Source organism: Gopherus flavomarginatus, chromosome 2, assembly GCF_025201925.1.
Source record: "Gopherus flavomarginatus isolate rGopFla2 chromosome 2, rGopFla2.mat.asm, whole genome shotgun sequence".
NCBI lineage: Eukaryota > Metazoa > Chordata > Testudines > Testudinidae > Gopherus > Gopherus flavomarginatus.
The window spans coordinates 201,110,157-201,125,037 of NC_066618.1; the positions used below are offsets into that span (position 1 = coordinate 201,110,157).

The 14,881-nt window shown below is 39.0% G+C and overlaps 1 protein-coding gene across 2 annotated transcripts in view; it reads right to left on the reverse strand.

The window, feature by feature from the left end:
• DOK6 (docking protein 6) overlaps window positions 1–14,881 on the reverse strand; it is a 439,614-nt gene that overhangs the window by 78,231 nt on the left and 346,502 nt on the right. The window lies entirely within an intron of this gene.

Genomic DNA, 14,881 nt, shown 5'->3' on the forward strand with positions numbered 1-14,881 from the left:
GTCAAAAACTTGAGAATTTAAAATTAATAAAAGTTTACAAAGTCTTACTTGGAAATTAACATAGCAGTAAATAATCTGACAATTACTCTTTGTTTGTACAGTGCCTAGGACAAGGAGGCCCAGATCCTGGCACTACTGTAGCATACCTACAGACCTAGGCACTACCTAGGCTCTACTGTAGCATAAGTGATAAATAATAACAACAAAAATCTTAAAAATGTAGCCTACTATGCAATAGGAAATAGGACATGCATCCGACGAAGTGGGCATTCACCCACGAAAGCTCATGCTCCAAAACATCTGTTAGTCTATAAGGTGCCACAGGATTCTTTGCTGCTCTAATAGGAAATTTGTTACCCACCCATATAGAAACAAAATTCTAGTCTGAAAGCAACATGCCAAATTTGTTATTTATTCATGCCAAGTGTTACCCAATTCCAATCAATGGAATCAGCTTTGAATCTGGCCCATTTTCCCAGATATGCACCCAGGGATTTAACTAAAAGTGGCTTTCTAAAGACACACAGAGGTATGTAATGGACAAATTGAGCCACAGATTAGACAAATGTTACACAAGTTCATTGAAACCTTAAGATAAAAAAATGCCCCTAAAACAAAAAAGGCAAGAACCACTATTGTACCCAAAAGCACAGTTCTGAGAGCAACAGCAGGGCATCTTTTTCTCAGGATCTATAATTCAATAAGTAAAACATCTTCTGATATTAAGCATTAGGTAGGAAGATGTGTCACCAGTATTCATATTACTATAGTATGAACTGAGCTAGATATCTTTTCAGATGGTTAATACCAAAAAGAGAATGCAATTAATATTTTATGGAAATATCACCCTGAGGGAAAGAGCACTTTAAAACACACCACCAGTTTTTCATTTTAGGCCTATGCTTAAAATATAAACATGGATCTTTAATTGGTGACAGTAATGTCAATTAATAGCATTAATGAGTCCATATAGCTAATCTCACTAATTGGCATATTCTCATTCATCACAATCCTGACTTCCCCTTATCTTTTTATTTTAAACAGAACTTTATGGCCTAATATAAGAGTTAGTCAATTATAAAGTGGATATTTTTAGACATTCATTTTTGCACAATATTATTGCAATGTTAAAAAAAAACAACAAAAAAACAAAAACCAAACCCTGGGAGAAGCTATTAACCAATAGATAAATGGTTACTTTAGAGAAACTTGCTATGGACCAGATTAGGAGTATCTCCAATGGACCAATTTAGAACTATTTGAGAGGGAAAAAAGCTACACTTGTATATTATTTTTGTTTTTATATATAATCATTCATATATGAATCTTCATAATACAATATAATGTTTAAGGAGGACCCAGGAGACAAATTTATCAGGAGAGAAGGTACAGCACTGCTAATTAACAGTACAAACACACACTTCAGAATGAGATTGCTCAGGCTTCTGGAACAGTCCATACTGGCACGATCAGAGGCTTAACACACATACTAATACTAACATAGTCACTGCAACACTAGTGAATTCATAACTATCTTTCATCATGTAACTCTCTTTCCACAGACTCTTCCAATCTTCCAGAACCATTTTGCTTTGAGTGTCATACAATACCATACAATTCGTCCTTTAAATTACATTATAAAAAATGAAAAAAATAAACAGTGTAACAGTCAATATTTTCAGTTAACTTATTATTGGCAAATCTCCTGTGCTTCTTATTCCCTTCATCTTGTATAAAATAAAAAATAAAATCCATCTTGTGTTAGATTTCTGAATAGAACTGCATTCAGAACAAATAAACAAAGTAGAGTGACCTTATAATGTTAGGAGAAAAGCAATACAGTTACACACATGCTGGGAAGTTAATATCAAAATATGCCCAAATTTTGTGTCTGAATAACTGGGTGTGTGTGAAGAAAAGACAGAAATTAGGGCTTACAAATAGGACAGAGAATTGGACAGCAGCTTCATGTGGAAAGGCAGACAAATAACCTGTTCTTCTCTTCTCCTTTGTTCCCTCTTCCTCTAAGCATTGATCCCTTCAAATTCCTTAACTGATGTGATCATTCACTATACCCCTACATTGACATAGTTACACTAGTTCAATATTTTCACTAGTGCAATTCTTTTTTTATGTACCCAAGGTCTAAGTTTCCTTTAAGAATCTTTTACCTGTCTAGTATCTACTAAGCCCTATTTCCTAGCAATAGGTGTAAATCCACACTTTTGAATATGGACCCCCTCTAATGGGTTGCTGCAGGTGCCCTGTTTCCAGCAACAGTATAATAGGCTTGATTCTCCTCTCGTTTTCAGCAACGTAGCACCATTGACTTTCCATCATTGGCAGACAGGCAGAATCAGGTCTACTGTTTTCAGTGATGTTAAAGCCTACAGGGTCCAAAATGGCAGAAACAGTATAGATGCATTTAAAGCATTTGCTCTGAGAAATAAAGTAGCCTTAATATTAAACAACTAGTTATATGCTCCTATTAAAGGAAGATATGACCAGTAACAGAAGCAATGGGATAATCATAACAGTATTTTGTTTCCATTTAACAGCCCGAAAAGTGAAGAATATCATGAATGATTTTGCTATAAAGATTTTTCAGATTCACTGAGATGTTGAGGACTGCAAGTACATAGTCAAGACCTTCTTGCCACATAATCTGAGGAAAGAAATGCTTATTGTGATTAGAGGCCAGAGACAAGAGAGTAGAAATGAGAAGCATAAATACATAAATCTAGATCAGAATGACCTATATTTCTTAGATTTAAAGCAACAAAAACATCAGTGACACATCTGAAAGACTTTTCTTAAACTGGCATGGAGTAGTCCATTGGCCTTGTTTTCTCCAGATACTTGACATGGCCCTCGATCTTGGACCTCTGGGATTGTGGACATAGTGCTTAATTCTTGGTTATCCATAATGAATAAATCTAAAGTAACATCAACTCCATGTACCAGTGACTTCTTTACAATTTCCAAGGGACTGTGATGGATGGAAATGGAAACTCTTTTCATTGTCAGCCATCTTCAAAAATGTTAATAGTGTATCTTTATGAAATAAAGCATAAAGGATAGATTTACAAATGATGCCCATGGGAAAGCTCTATTGACTTAAGTGGTGTTACTCCTTCTGATGACAGCACTGAATTTGATTCTAAGAATGTAACCTGTTAAATATGTTATAACTCTGAGTTTTGATTTATAGCATGTGATTCTCTCATTTTCCTCTGACTTTTCTAAAAAAAAGTTAAAGCTTTGAAGGCACTAAAGAATGAAGTATTTTCTTTATTCTAGAGCATGTAAACATGAGCAGAAGCATTAAGCAGACTGTTCCATCCTTTCAGTTTTTGGGGTTGCTCAAAGTTGGCCAACAAAAACAGTTTTTTGTGTGTTTTGGACATTGGTCCACAAGGAATTGGACTGAGGCCACTGACTGATCTCACCTTCTCACCAAAAAAACCCCTTCATTGAACTGAAAAATCTAATCTTGTAAATATATACTAAAAGTAGCTAGTGATAGTCTTAGAGCACATTTCCACTCTATTTTTTTTTTTTTTTACTGGAACAAGAAGTTTAGAGAGAACATTATCTCTTGACTCTGGCAAGAAGAAAAGAGTGATTCCAACATGGATTAAACTGAGTGAACAGGACACCAAAGCATTACAACATTTGTCAGATTAATCTTACCGATGGAGATGTGTGAGGTCAAATAGCTATTTTAACTCAGATAGACAGAGGAGGTTTTCAACGGGCCCAGCAGCAGAAACATAGCATATTCCCCCCTCCCCCCACACCTTGTTAAAGCCTATATAGAGTTCTCTTTTTCTAGACCTAAGGGTGCTTCTATTCCGTGAAGAACTTGGAGGGGAAGGAAGAAGAGGTAGAATTCTTTACTTGTACAATGTCTGTAACCTGGTGGTGGCAGCAAAACCCAGATTAACATCACTGGCATGCACAATATATTACAATAACAACAATATAGTACTGCCAGATAAATGAGAGATCACTTCTAGCATAATCCCATTATAGCATGCTAGAAATACACTCTTCTAATTCACATACCAAAGGAATTTTAAAATAGTGTAGTGCTACTATGGGGGTCAGAAAGACTAAAACCGGACTGCCCTGAAACCAGAACAATTCATTCTAAACCAGTGCTGTGGATCACACAATATCTTTGAGGAAGCAGAAGATGAGTAACAAAATAGACCATAACATTTATCAACATGAATGTAAGCAATAAGCAAGATTATATTTAGATAATGAGCATTTCATTTTTTAAAAATGTTATAATTTTGTGAAGTAGAAACCCAGAGATAGTGGCTTCCCAGTGTACAGATTATATTCTCTTCTGATAAGGAAAAACACAATTTGCAAAAAAAAAAAAAAATGTTATTAAAGAGCAAATCTGAAGACGTGCTGAGCAGCTCCCATGGTCATTAAGCAGAGGTATGCATGAGTGATGTGCAGGTGATCAGCATCAATCAGGGTTTACTGAGCATGAAGATATTTACATAGTTGCTAGGCTGAATTATCACTGTTTTATTCCTGCTTCCTGCTGTTTCAGTCTTCCCAACCAGTGAGGCAAGCACACTGACCCAAGAAAGGTCTAGCGCAGGGGACAGTCTTCAGGCCAAAGGGAAAAAGCAGTGGAAGTAGAAAAGGCTGTATGGATCTGTGTCTGCTCCTCCCTGCACTTCAAATATGCTCTTGCAATTAGGGGCAACACAGCAGACAGCTCTTTGAAAGTTGCCAGACTTCCACCATCCCTTCTCCTGCAGTGCCCTCTAGTATAGTCAGCTAAGGAGTAGCTCACAAATACAGCTAAGGAGTAGCTCACAAAAAGCCAGCCCTCCAGAATTGTCCTGCGTCTACAGGAATTAAAGATTAATCTTCAATTAAAGATTATGTAATGTGATGTAACCTCCAGGAATACATCCAACCAAAATTGGCAACCCTACCTGCACCCAAACCCCTCATCTCCAGCCCCACCCCAGAGCCCTCACCCCTTCCTGCACCTCACCCCCCTGCCCCAGCCCCGTGAAAATGAGCAACTGAGTGAGGGTGGGGGAGAGCAAGCGAGGGAGGGAGGGAGGGGGACTGGAGTGAGTGGGGGGGTGGGGCCTCGGAGAAGGAGCAAAGCAGGGGCCTCAGGGCAGAGGTGTTCAGTTTTCTGCTATTAGAAATTTGGCAGTTCTAGGCTACAGGCTCAGGCTCATAGGCCCAAACTTCTCTGCTTCTACAGCTCATGCTAGTAATGAGATGAGATTAACAGAAGAGAATTGGCATACGATGACACCAACCAAACAGGTACTATGTATTACTTAATACTATATAAAGGAGAAATAAAAATGAGCAAAATAAAATTTGGCCTAATCTTGCATGTACTGCAGTCCATGGCCAAGCTTCAGTTGATTATTTGGGGGAGAGGGACTGTGTACAAAATATTCACCCCTTTCCATGACCTGTCTCCAGTATCACTGACTTTCAAAATCCTTGCCTATATCTATTCAAGTATAATCTCTTAATCAATTACAGGAAAATATCCTGCTTTGTAATGCTAGGATGGATGCCTGTTATTCTCTGGCTGCGGACAATATTGTGTATAAATAATAAAGCACTAATGAATAATCAGCTGGAAAGTGAATCAATAACTGGAGATTGACTATTAATTTTTATCTCCTTGGCTATATAATAAATAAAGGATTAGGGCATCTCACTCCCTCTCTGGCAGGATATTTAACTAGTAGTTTTCCAGTTAGAGATGCCCAGAATAGAACACATCAATAACTGAAATATGAGGGACTAATGTAACAGTTTGTACAGAATATGAGGACTATTCTTATGTTAATAAAGTACATCTCTACCCTGATATAACGTGACTCGATATAACACGAATTCGGATATAACACAGTAAAGCAGCACTCTGGGAGGCGGGGCTGCGCACTCCGGCGGATCAAAGCAAATTCGATATAACGCGGTTTCACCTATAACACAGGAAGATTTTTTGGCTCCCAAGGACAGCATTATATCAGGGTAGATGTGTATATATATTCTATCAGAGGGCATAGATTTAGTGTGGTGCTGCCTTCCATATTCAATAACTGCCTCGACCATCAAGGAGTTAGGAGAGGAATGATAAAATAAAATTTCTGAGTCCTTAGAGGGGACATAATATTTTTTGTCTATGCTCTTGCATGTGTGTGGAATTGAGGCCAAGGTGTACCAGACAATTTTTGCAGGATCCAGGAGTCCTCATTAACAGGCAAGGCAACGTAGGCAGATGGAGCTGTGTGGAGGATGTCAAGCAACTTATGATGAGGTTCTTTAACCTCCTCAAGGGAACCTACATCAAAGAAGTTGAGGTTGCTGATTACTCTAGCCACTTTGTCTCCCATTGGTCTCTACCCAATGAGGGTGCTGGTTCCTTAGGTATTGAGGGCTCAGTTAAGCCTAGAGACCTGTGGAAAAGAGCTACTATAGGGATAGAGTGGACAGATATTTGAGAGACCAAGGCAAGATCTGCTTCAGAGTCCTCCATCTCCAAGTCACTTTGAAGTGCTGAAGACATTTGATATACAACTGTTGGTACTGGATGGGTGTATTTGGATCTCGAGGTCCTCAGTACTGAGAACAGATCAGAGACGAGCAATGGGGAGTCAGGGAGTCTCAGACACAGCCAGGTCTCAGGGAAAATTAAACTTCTGAGGTACGAAGAATGTTGCTGGTACCATGTCTATGGCTTGAGCTGAAATAATGGTAGCTGAGGGAGCTGACGATATCTTGAGTCTTGAATGCTCCAAGGAGAGTCCAGATGGAGTCTGAATGGTACCTTTTTGTTACCAAGTGTGAAGAGGTAGAGCTCTTCTTCCTGCCTCACTCCCCTGTTTGTACCAAAGGTCTATTGGAGCCTGACATTTTGGAGTCTCTAGGCTTAACTGAGCCCTCAATACCTAAGGAACCAGCACCCTCATTGGGGAGAGACCAATGGGAGACAAAGTGGCTAGAGTCATCAGCATCTTCAACTTCTTTGATGTAGGTTCCCTACCTGGAGAATTTGGGGCATCAACTTTGGAAGTCTTATGAGAGGAATCTTGAGTCTTTCCCTTAGATTCCCTCGAGGAGTGCAGCTTGGAGATGGCACAAGTAGCTGACTTGCTTGGAGAGAGGCATACAGGAAGAGGAGTTCCCCTGGTCTGTGTTAAAGGCTGGGCACAGTGAGCCTTCCATCATGAAGAGTCAAAGTTTGATCTCCCTCTTTTTTCTGGCTCTAGATTTTAATGCTAGACAAAAGTTGTGCTTTTGGAAAATACAAGATTCCCTGAGGCAGTGGATGCAGTAGGAGTGCCATCACTCCCCAGGATTGCCTTAAGGCACAATAGGCAACATCTGAAACCAGGAGAACTGGCCTTGCATTTCCAGTAAAGCAAAAGCTCTCAGGAGGGGAGAAACTATGTAAAAGATATTTTATATATATATATATATATATATATATAAAAGGTTTTTTAAAAACTACTACAGCTAAAACTACTATTAAATACTAACTACTACTAAGAACAACTGTAATTAACTAACTGCTAAAAGAGCTAAGGGGACACAGTTGAGGTAAACTGTGTCCCCTTAACAACTGTTAAGGCTTAGTCTCTGGCTGAGGTCACTGAGAAGGAACTGAAGGCAGTTCACCTAAGCAGTGCTATATAACACTGAGTTAACACCCATGTGCCAGCCAAATAAACATAGCTATAAGATATCTCCATTAAAGGCACAGGGGCACACCTACAGTGGAGCACCTATACGGATACTATTTGAAGAAGACTATACATTAACTGACTCATCGCACGAGTCCTTCCAGCCATCTGTGACCCAGAATTTTCCTGATGAAGGAACAATTTTTATTTTAAGACTTAGCATTTAAGTGGTAGATTTTTATCTTATTAGTTTTATTTTAAACCTACACTGGAGAAGTCTGTCAAACTGCCCATACCCATAGTGTTCAGTGTGAGAAGAGGAAAGTGAAGGGAACTGCTTAAATTCAGTTAAGCTGAAGAGCAGAATAAACAGGCATAAGGCTATTACAGTAAATTTAAAAATCACACTGTGGGCAAGGGTCAAATCAAACCCACATATTGATAGTACCTAATTATGCTTAGCATTTATGTAGAGCTGGGCAAACCCTGAGAAAGGTTATTAATAAAATTTCACCATCTTCTAAATAAAATTTAGCTTTAGGCTTGTTCATGCCTCTTTTTATTCAGTTTTTAATAACTTCTACATGAGCAAAGTTTGTATGAATATTGAAAAAGGGAATGTTGGGCCTGTAGCTGAGATTCATTTATTAGACTAAAGAAAATTTGTTTTGGGGCTCTAAGGAATATATTTGTTTACATCAAAATACCAAAGTCTAGAGTGTAAATTAACAGCTGGTATATGCAGTCACAATCACACTGATGTCAGCAGCACATATACCAGCTTTGAGATTGGCCCTAGGTTTCAAGTAAATTGATTTGCAATGTTGGAGTAGCTTGTAAAACAAACAGGTGTTTTGGAAGCATGGAATTAAATGTTTCCTCACTGCTCAGTTCGTAGAGCATCAGACTCTTAATCTGAGAGTCCAGGGTTCAAGTCCCTGGTCAGGTGATAAACTTCTTACTATGATTGTAAAAAAAAAATAAATCTTGTAGGCACTCAAATATAACAGTGATGGGAGCCATATAAGGACCTAGATAATAGAGTTGGTCAGGAATTTGCTGTCAATGTTTTTTTTGTGGGGGGAAGGAAAATCAGTTTCCACAAAATTAAAATTTTATTTTATCAACTTTTTTCAGTTTTCCAACAGGAAAATCAAAACTAAATATTTTGTTTCAGGTCACATCCTTGAGAATAAGGAGGACATACACATACCTCTTGCTGATTCTCCTTGTCCTACCATGAATGTCCTGCAATATATTCTTATCCTTTAACTCTTTGTTTTCAAAAAATATTCATTTTCAACTTCCAGGGCTGTTTCTGATAATTGGTGATTGCCCTCAGATTATACAGTTCATTAAGGTAAGTTTGCATTTTGTTAGCTTCAGTTTGTTCTCTTCTTCTTGTGCCAGATATTCAGTTTTGTGTCATATACCATCTAAACATCCTTCAGAGTTCTCTATACAAATCTTTTTTTGCTTTCCTGGAGCCGAAGGATGACATTTTATAGATGTGCACTTGTATTTCATTCCAGTTCACAGATCTCTATGGGATATGCAGTACTATGTTATGTCTTTAAGAATGGTAGATGTGTGAGCCCCATAAGACCTCATATATTTGGATCTGTGAAGTACTGTACATGCGGCTCATGGATGCCATTTTGGACTTCAGTGAAGAACAAGTACTCCAGCCTCCAGAGCTGTTTTTGAAGCTCTTACTGATTCATTTTCACTTGGAAAATGTATATCTGATCTCTAACATTATCTAAATGGTATTTGAGATAAAATAGACTTTTTCTAAGGGAAAGGGGGGGAAAACACTTCTTAAAATCTTCAAAAGCAGCTCTGGGAGATTTTATCTTTAGACAGCAGGAATCCAAAATCTGATCAGTACTGACTTCTTCCTCCATAAATTAAGTTAGTAAAATTGGCAGCTGTGCTTGTTTATTTAAAGGAAGCAAGTGAGGGTCTCTACTACATTGAAGTACTGCTGTAGTACTCTATATACAAGGTAATACACTAGGCCTTTCAGTCTAGTGTTAAACAGATCGGACATCTTGGGAGTTTGAATGCAGACTCTTAACACCTCGCAGTAACTTCACCCAGGTAACTATTTCCACACTGGTGTGCTGAATGGATGCCACGGTGCTTGGTAATAAATATTGATCTGGACCCAAAATGTGATTTATGTACAGGACTTCTGAAGTGGTGTGCTGGAATCTAAGGGGGAACAGACCATTTTGGAACACCCCTTGTAGTCACAAAACCTGTGACTGCAAGCCCTTAAGGCTAACTGCCAAACAATGGAGCAACATTGGGGTGGGACTGGCTGACTGGAAAAAAAAAACGCCCAGTAAGAGGCAAAAGGAAGACTTCTCACTTAGGCCCTGTAACAAAAGCCATTAAGCAATACTGTAATTAGACTCAGGCACACACAGGCAGGGTTGGACTTTGAGAAAGAGGAGTTTTCTCTGAGAGGGGGAACAGACTGGGAGACACACTCTGGGTATGTCTATACTACCCGCAGGATCGACGCCCTTACTCCACCTCAGCAGGAGGAGTAAGCAGCGTCGACGGGGGAGCCACAACAGTTGACTCACTGCCGTGAGGACGACCAGGTAAGTCAAACTAAGATACTTCGACTTCAGCTACGAGAATATCTATATGTAGCTGAAGTTGCGTATCTTAGTTCAATCCCCCTCTCAGTGTAGACTAGCCATCTGAAAGGGAAATGGAGACCAGATTCGGTCCAAGAACTTTGGGGCTTCCTAAAAGAATATAAGTAGGGCCTGCAGTCTCTCTGTAACTCAAGAGGAAAGCCCATCCAACTTAGCTAGTAGGGAAGCGTAAGATTAGATGAGATTAAATATTAATGTAAGCGGTTGGTTGTTTAAAATCATGTTCTCTAAAGTTTTGGTCCATGTGTGAGATACACCTGTTTGTTTTATGAAGGCTATTCATCACCGTATAGTGCTGGTCACAAGCTCCTGAAGAGAAGAAACAGAGACATCCAGTCAGACTTGCGTGTTACGAAACAGTTGGCCTAGATGGGAGTGCTGTATTATGTCCTGATAAGAGTGGGAGAATTGCAAAATTCCACCTTGAGACAAGCAAGGTTACAAGGCCTAATACCTGAGCATGTGCACTCAGTAAGATCAGAAAGGGGATTGTGGTACAAACAGTTACATAACCATGACAAGGAGTTCCTAGCTCTATTGTACAACTTTACGGACATTTAGTTTCCAGAAATGGACCTTCATTTTATGTGCACAGAAACTCCTGGCTACTCATGAATTTTAATGAAAGGTCAAGAATGCAGCTACCTAAACTTTCGATAAAATAAAATTTCACAAATAGTTCACAATAAGGTTGTCATTATCCTACCCCAATGCTCAATTACACAAACAGTCCTGCTGACCTTAGTGTTTCTGATGTTTTTAGAAGCCTAGTTTTATATCTATATCATACGAAGATATTTGAATAATAAAAACATAAAATACTCAAACGGCGTTATCATGAAGCACAAAGCTTCCTAGATAGTTCATTAATGCCTTTTACAAAGAAGCATTTGCTTACTTTTACTAGTTATTTCCCAAATACTATAAAGGTTTTGAAATATACCTGTGGTATTAATTACACACATACACACATTGTGTGTATAGATAGATAGATATACATATATGTATGTGTGCATGTGCACACACATAATTAATCCATAAATATATTTCAAGACATAATGTTTAAGAAATAATTAGTAAAAGTAAACAAACTTCTCTCTCTCTCTCTGTATACACACACACACACACACACAGATGCATTTCATTTTTTTGCATGTACTTTATGCGTATCTAATTAGGGGTTTGTGTGACTTTTGAGTGGTTGTTTACAAAGTCTTAACATTGTAGTAATGATAGGAGTTTTCATGGAATACGTTTATATGGGCCAGATCCTCAGATGGCTTAAATCTGCACAGATCTACTGATATCACTAGAACTATTCCAATTTACATTAGTTGAAGACCTGGCCAATCACATACATCCTAGTTAAATATGCGTAAAGTGCACATGAAAAAGAAAAAAAATCAAATGCACCTTTTATGTTTGGACAGCTCAAAAAGGAGATCACTGTCCAACTGTCTATGGACAATGGAATCTAGTGGAAACCAATGTAATCTTATGCTTTGCTAGCCTAATGTGCATAACTGTAATTTATAAAATATGTAAGTAAATGGAAAGACAGATACATGTTTTTGTAAATTATTTTAATTCATACAATAGTATAAACATATGCCTCAGCCCAGTGAATCTCACCAACTGGCAACAATTACGTATTGGATGAAGCGTGACTTTCCTTCCTGTAAATGTTCTTATATTTATTGTAATCAGGATTGGTATAAATTGACCTACATTGCTCTTTCTAGTTCATTTACTTTTTATTAATAAAGCAGTTCTTTTCCCAATGGTCCTTCCTGTCCAGACTTGTTTGGTGTACTTTAGGTTGTATTTGTGTGAGCACATGAACTGTAACTTTGAACAGCCTTTTGAAATCCACTGTTACCGTTTAATGAAAAAGAAATTCTTGCAGAGCCACCTCAATGCAGCTCAGTTCCAGCCTCACAAAAGGAAAGAAATGAAATTGCATCTGTTACCATGGAAATCTGCACTTCTAGCAGGTCCCTCCGCCCCCATATGATGTAAAGTGTACATGGGTGAGATCTGAGCAATATATAGAGAATGTTACAGAAAGGACATCCTTGAAAACACAATGCAGATTTTATGTGGATGTACAAATTCTATTTTCAAACCTACAGTATCTTCAGTTTTTACTATTGCACCATACCTTAGTGAAACCATTTAGTAGAATGGAGAAATCACAACTTTAAAACTAAAAACCAAAATATTGTCATGTCAATGAGATTCGAAATTGCAAAACACACTACCAATTTCCACATTCAACATCCGAGCCAATTACATCCCCATATTAATCAAGTCCTTAGTAAAAACAGATGCAAACAAAATGCGGGCTAACTCCCAAAGTTACCTGAAAGGGCAAGCCACATGGAGAGCTTTGGGATTTCCCGAGGAAATCAAAACACAAGGGATAGGGATCAGTTTCAGGCTATGTGAGTTTGAATCACTAAGCCAGAAGTAGTAGTTGTGTGTGAATCCCAAAGAAAGTAGAGGCAGAGAGGCTGCCTCTCCTTGGGCATAGTAGTGGCAGGAGAGGTCCACATTTGGAGATATCTGAGCCAGCCTGCATGTTATATGTTTGCAGTACTACTCAGGGAAACAGGACTTTGTGCATTTTCGTGAATAAACAAGTTTACACCAAGAATATACCTTATCACCAGCTTTTCATCCAAATGGGAACCACCCGATAAGGTCCAAACTTTCGTTTTGTACTCAGCCTAAGGGACAACAATGTGGCTGTTATGGGAACTTTGACTATCCTCTAGTGGTGCTGGAACCAGGGTCCTGGGGTGCTGCTGCATGCCCCAGCTTGCAGTAGTAATAAAAAACACCAAATACATGGTTTCCATCATGAGCACCCCCACTATAAAAATTGTTCCAGAATCCCTGCTATCCTCTGAGATTCAAATTTTCCTTTAAAAATCTCTTCATTCTCTGAATATTATTACACACTAATCATTGATAAGGAAGGTTCTTATTGGTAAGAAAGATTCATGATACTAAGGAATAGTAGGAGGGAGAACAGCACAATAATGACAATGGATTTCAAGAAGGCAGACTTTAGCAAACTCAGGGAGTTGGTAGGTAAGATCTCATGGGAAGCAAGTCTAAGCAGAAAAACAACTGAAGACAAAGAGACATTATTAAGGGCACAAGAGCAAACTATCGCACTATGTAGGAAAGATAGGAAGTATGGCAAGAAACCACCCCTGGCTTAACCAGGAGATGTTCGATGATCTAAAATCAAGAAAGAGTCCTACAAAAAGTGGAAACTAGGTCATATTACAAAGGATGAATATAAACAAATAACACAAGTATGTAGGGACAAAATTAGAAAGGCCAAGGCACAAAATGAAATCAAACTAGCTAGAGACATAAAGGGTAACAAGAAAACATTCTGCAAAGACATTATAAGCAAGAGGAAGACCAAGGACAGGGTAGACCCATTACTCAACGGGGCGGGGGTGGGAGGCAGAACAAAAACAGAAAATGTGGAAAGGCAGAGGTGCTTAATGACTTCTTTGTTTTGGTTTTCACCGAAAAAGTTTAGTAGTGATTGGACGTCTAACATAGTGAATGCCAGTGAAAATGAGGTAGGATCAGAGGCTAAAATAGGGAAATAATAAGTTAAAAAATACTTAGAAAGTTAAAGGTCTTCAAGTAACCAGGGCCTGATGAAATGCATCCTAGAATACTCAAGGAGCTATCTGAGGAGATATCTGAGCCATTAGTGATTATCTTTGAAAAGTCATGGAAGATGGGAGAGATTCAGAAGTCTGGAAAAGGACAAATATACTGCCAATCTATAAAAAGGGAAAGGAGGACAACCTGGGAAATTACAGACCAGTCAATTTAACTTCTGTACCTGGAAAGATAATGGAGCAAATAATTAAACAATCAATTTGCAAACATATAGAAGATAATAAGGTAATAAGTAACAGTCAGCATGGATTTGTCAAGAACAAATCATGTCAAACCAACCTGATAGCTTTTTTTGACAGAGTAACAAGACTTGTGGACAGGGGGAGAAGGAGTAGATGTAGTATATCTTGGATTTAGTAAAGCTTTTGATACTGTCATGCATGACCTTCTCATAAACAAACTAAGGAAATGCAACCTAGATCAGTGGTTCTCGAAGCCGGTCTGCCGCTTGTTCAGGGAAAGCCCTTGGTGGGCTGGGCCAGTTTGTTTATCTGCCACGTCTGCAGGTTCAGCCAATCACGCCTTCCTCTGGTTGTGGTTCGCCGCTCCAGGCCAATGGGGGCGGTGGGAAGGGTGGCCAGCACATCCCTCAGCTTGTACTGCTTCCCACAGCTCCCATTGGCCTGGAGCGGTGAACCACGGCCAGAGGAAGGCGTGATTGGCTGAACCTGCAGACGTGGCAGATAAACAAACTGGCCCAGCCCACCAAGGGCTTTCCCTGAACAAGCGGCGGACCAGCTTTGAGAATCACTGACCTAGATGGAGTTACTATAAGGTGGGTGCATAACTGGTTGGAAA